The following is a 5,810-nucleotide window of genomic DNA, read 5'->3' on the forward strand; positions in this document are numbered from 1 at the left end:
TGGTGCACAGTCACAACTGGGGCAAAAAGGACAAAATAAAAACTAACTACATCTTGTTCACCAGCACTAAATGAAAGGCTTTTCGCCTGCGTAATCACAACCTTCCTATGGAGCAGAACACTAGATTCTCCTGACAGATAAGGCCTTCATGCAACTGCCCTAACAGGACCACTTGTTTGCATGTTTTAGAAAGCTCTTCCTCACCAGTTTGACTTCTAAAGAGAGCTCATGTGAAACCTAGTACACAGCCCCTGAAAGCTCCAGTCCAAACACACAGGCACACTCTGTATGAGGTGAGAGAGGAACAGAGCTGGCTTTCCTTGGGCCGAGGACCTGATGGTTTCTTTGGTGAAGTCAGTCCCAAACATCAATTATCCTGCTCCAAACCAGTTCTCCCTACCCAAAGCCAAAAATAATATGCCTCGGTAAGGCCCCATTATAAGCTATTTCTAGCTGAACTCAATTCACATTTGTGTATTACAGAACACAGCCTTTGAATGCATCCAAAGACAAAGGATTGCTCATTTTAGGATAACTATAACTAAAGGATGGGGGCTTGTCTGATGAACAGCGATTTAACCTCTTTTCAAAGTTGCTTAGCGGCAGTACCTTTAAAATCAGAGTAACTTGCATGCCTTGCAGTTTAACATGTTCTTTATTTTTGCCGCCGGATAATGACTGCAGCAGTTCAGGTTAATAATTTAGCACCTAGCAAACAGACACAACACCAACCTTTTCAGTTAGGTTTAGCAGATCATTTGGCAAGAGAAGAGATCCAGTCCCACCATCACCAGGCAGGCAAATTAAGGCTGTAATTCAGTTGGTAATAAGAATATAGCTGTATAGTTCACACAGGAAATCCAGAGTTTCCTGTAAGTGCTCTTGATAAGGCAGTAGGTGAAATGTTGAGGTCGTAGATCAGCCAGATGCAGGTGTTACAGAGTCAACAACAAGCAAGGCAAGATAACGATATTTGTGCAGCCGTGAACTCCATGAAGGTAAACACTGGGAAGCCTCATTTGTTTTACCAGATGGCAGAGGTGCAAAAGAGTCAGTCAGTTGGTCAGTACAGGTACAAAGCAGTAAGAGAGGAAAGGGACAACAGTGTCAGTTTGATGGGACAGGAGAAACAGTGAGGGACCAGACTCATTAAGAGAAATGCTTGACTACACAGCTCTTATCTGGCTCATATAAATCTAACCACCACACTATGCAGTGATAAGAGTGACCAATGGCCCTCCTCTGGCTCATCCTGAGAAGAGAGGCACATCCATGGTTTGACAGGGGAACCACTCAGAGACCAGCTCCATCCCTTTACTCAATGACATTAATGTCTTCCAGGATTAACCCAAAAACACACATTCCCCGGAATTATGCCCTGGGTAATCGCAGATAGATGCCCCTCTACAATTTAGAAGGATTCCCTGCCGTCCCTATGCAGAGGCCCAGTGGGTGCGTGCACAGTGCAAACACATCTGTACAGCAATCAGAGGCTTATCCCTGCAGGGCGAGGTTGAGAGGATCAGTCAACCACACAGAGAGACATGTATGGGTTGGGGCAGAGAGGGGGTTCATCACTTTCTTAAAATGTGACCACAACAAACCAGCCTCCTGTCCTGACCATGACAGTGTTCTAGCCCATTTTATTCAACAATTTTACATAAGATTTATGCATTATCGTCATAATTTTATGTAAGATGTAGCCTATGCACCATAGTCATCTAAATATTGCAATGATAAGCAAAACATGTTTTTTTTTTTAAGCTGCTTTAATACTTTGACCCTTACATTGAACACTAGGATGTTACATGTTAACAGTGGAATGGTAAACATTGGCTGGCCTGGTGAATGAAAATGTCACACTCAAATTCACCCATTGCATCTGCCTGCTGGCCTGACGTAATTTAATATGTTTACGCAACAACGCAAAAAGCACCAAAGTCCTTGGATCAAGTGGTTACTGATTATTCAGAGCATGTACCCCAAGCTTTTTATGTTTTTTTCCCAAGGAGCATGTGTTCACCTAAATTGAAAAATGTAGGCACACAAAGAAATTTAGGGGCAAAATGAAAAAGATTTGAGGTAATACAGCTAGAATCCTTTTTCTAGGTGCACTGGTGCGCCTAAATTAATATGCGAGTAAAATGGTCACACTGTAGAGCCCTGACCCATGTGGGAGTGACACACAGACTTTTCTCCAGATGAGAAGTGCATTGCAAAGGCCCCAGGGTCTGAAATAGTTCAGCCCTCTCCACCTCCTGGTTCATTGCAGACTGACCAGATTTATCTCTGTGTGTCTGTGTTCCCATCTTACAGCTACAGAAAACAACAAACAGCTACAGAAAACAAGAACAAACTCCTCATTGTGTGTCTATTCTCCCATTGCTGTACAAACACACCAAAAGAGAGAGGCAGTGGACAGGCTATTGCCAACATATTGTGATTGATCTTTACTGAGCAGTGTGTGTACTGCCACCGTTTTCACAGACGCTGTAAGGATGGGGCCTAATTTAAGAGGGGGACAAAAGCAGCTGCTAAACAGGACAAATGCAATTTGGCCTTTGCTGTAATTACACACAGAATAAATAGTGCCCAGTAGCAATCACAGAATGTTAGCTATTACAGTACTGATTGGTGGTTAACTTTAAAATCTAGCGCCTACAGAACAGAGGTAGAGTGAGCAAACACCCAGCAATGATATTTGAGAATCCAATATTTTCCTGGTTGTTGGGCTATATAGGTAATGGAGACAACTTTGGGGTACATTGGCATGACAAAGGCAACTAATGTCCGAGTAAGTAAGGTACAGCTGTATAATATACAAGTGTATATGGATATTTTCTGATTAACCTCACTCAGTAACGTTAGTTGTATCCTAGTATTAGACTACCTGCCAAGTTAGGTGTAAAGTCAAATCAAAGCAGGATCGTTGACCATGCTCTAACTTGCCTCGTCTGTGTAACTGCAGCTTGCCTCCTCAAAAACAAATTTCAGTGGCATAACATGGTGACAGGAACACCTACGACGTAAATCAACGGATAGACACAGTGGCAAAACAAAAGACGCAAGGGGGATTATATCAAATTATTGGTACTGTACATGAGCCAACAACAGTTAGCTTGCTATGATTGCCATTGTGCTGTGTCTTCAATATCGCCAACGTCGTTGCTAGCAAGCGAGTTGGTCACGTTAGATAACTAGCTAGCTAGCCAGCCTAGTTTCCTTTATTAATTGGCTGTCTAGCTAGAGCTGGTTAATGTTAACTAGTTAGCTAACTGACAACAACAGTAACACTCATTTGGCTTCCTTCCTGTCCAGTATTTGAGTACTTCTGGGTTTGCCAAATCCTGACATGGTTAGCTAATAACACATAACGTTAGCTAGCTAGATAGATATCCATCTAACGTTACCCAACTATGCTAGCTAGTATCGAAGCAATTCCATAGCTTATCAATTTTGCCGAAACAGCAAACTACTCACTACGAAAAGCAAGGTTTGCTAACTTTAATAAATTAGCTATTTGGTGGGACCGAGTATTTCAAATCTCGGCCGAGCTTACCTTTTTTTAAAGTACGTTTAGCTTGTTTGCTAGCAATCCAACTCCTCTGGCATGCTACAATTATAGCTTTTTCCAACAGTGTCAGTGAAACTTCGCTGGGATCGCAAATGAGATATTTCAGTATGTGTCCTCACCTTCCTTTCCCATCCGTTCTTTTTTTTTTTTTAACACTCTTTTAATTTTTTCAAAGATCTAAACTCGTCTAATAGCAACTATCCTCTTTGACAGATTGGTAAACAATTTTGCGGTTTGTGTTGTCTGATATGAGCGTACCACTGTCAAAATGTTGGCAATTTGCCCCGCCCTTTGCATTAAATGATTGGTTCAAATTGTTTACACCTACATTGTATAAATTATTTTATTTGTTGTTCAGGCTCTGGCAATCTTACGCCTCTGCATTGATTGGATGGCGTTCTGGTGAGTAGACTGGACGCGGTAAAGTGCTTTTCACATTGACACCTTGATCACACATACAGTGTCCCGCTTCAATCACACCGACACGGTTATTACGCAAAATGGTATGCAGCATCATCTGGATATGTGTGCAACAAAAGTTCAACATTCACCTTCTGCTACCATTTCTGTCAAGCAATCTAAGCATACAGTTTGATGCATAAGTTTGATAAATCCTATGTATGCAACACACAGAAGGCACTGCAACTGCCTCTGCAATGCAATTGTGCAAGGCAAACGCAGCTTTCCATTGGAAATTAATGTCCTTTTGGTGTACCAAAATGCAATAACACTATTGGTGTGATCAAGACCCTCCCTCATCCCCACCCAACCCCATCCGACCTTAAAAATCATATGATTAAAGGTCCTGAAGTTTGTAAAGGTCATCTCGGTGAAAATCCGATTTTTTTCAAAATGCAAGACTCTTTAAAAGCTTTGGTCACCAACTTGACAAATTATTTGCTCAAACGAGCCCAACTATTTCAATCTGGAGCAAGTGTTGGTCTTGAGGCGTCGTTGTGTCTGGACTGGGCGTGCTAGTTGTCAGAGCCGAGGGTTGCACCGAGGGTCAGGATAAAGATGAGTCTGTGATGGTAGGAGTGACATTTTTGGAAAAAGTGGGCCCTTGCTTTTTGGCTTATCCATTTGTTGTTTCAGGGTGGTTGAAAACAGAGTTGGGTGCTGTGGAATCGTTGAAGGTAACCAGAAGTGGTCTTGTGATAATTGTTTGTGTTTCTGCTGATCAAAGGGTGCAGGTGCTGCACATTAAACAAATGGGGACAAGAGATGCGAGTTGTTTCACACTCAAGAAAAGGGCCCCATTGAAAGGAGTGATTACATGGTAGCGGTAAATGTGAAAGTTGACTAACCGAAGGGGAAGATTCCCAGTGTTTGTCATGCACATAATTTGTTGCGACTTAGACAGGATGGCGTAAGTGGTGAAACAGAAGAGTTGTTGTGTGTTCTTTTGCATTTTGATGTTGAGCCGTTGCTGGACAAAGTGATGTTAGAGTATATAAGTTATCCTGTAGGAACTTTTGTGCCGAATACATTACGTTGTTACAGGTGTCAAGCTTATGGGCATGTGGAAGCAGTGTGTAGGAGGAGGTTCCTAGGTGTTAGAAGGGCATGAGACAAAGGAATGTGTAACATTGGGGAAAGTAGTGGTATGTGTTAATTAAAGGGGTGCCCATAGGGCTGGGGATCAGAAATGTCCCGTGTGAGAGAGGCAGGTTGAGGTTTTCAGGGTTAGAGTAGCACAGAAGTTGTCGTATGCTGAGGCAGTGAAGAAAGTAGAGGAAGATGGGTCAAGAGGGAGGGATCCTGAGAGGAGTGGTGTGAGTAGTAGATCTGTACCAGTACAGAGGGATAGGCCAACAAGTGATATATGCTTCAGTAAGATTGGATTTTTTGCATTTATTGCAATGGTTATTGTAAGTCGCAGAAAATTTTGGTTGTGGTGGCAGCTGCAGAGAAGTATTTGGGTGTACGAGACTTGACGTCAGAAGAGTTACAGGGTGTGTTGATTGGTGGTGTCCCATCGTTTCAGGCTGTTGGCCTGAGGTAGGACTATATATATTTAAATAGTGGAGTTGGGTGGTGAGTGTGTAGTGTTAGATGGTAGAGTATTTGTTGATTTATTTGAATTATTTATTTATTTGTTTTCAAGCAATGCATAAGCGAAGTATACTCCAGTCTAGTAGGTGGCAGTAATGCAACATTTATTGGATGTCAACCGCCGTTAAACCTCATCGAAGAAGACTGGACACGCTTCTTTACGCGTGACGTCTACACTCAG

Source organism: Salvelinus alpinus, chromosome 16 (genome assembly GCF_045679555.1).
Source record: "Salvelinus alpinus chromosome 16, SLU_Salpinus.1, whole genome shotgun sequence".
Classification (NCBI taxonomy): domain Eukaryota; kingdom Metazoa; phylum Chordata; class Actinopteri; order Salmoniformes; family Salmonidae; genus Salvelinus; species Salvelinus alpinus.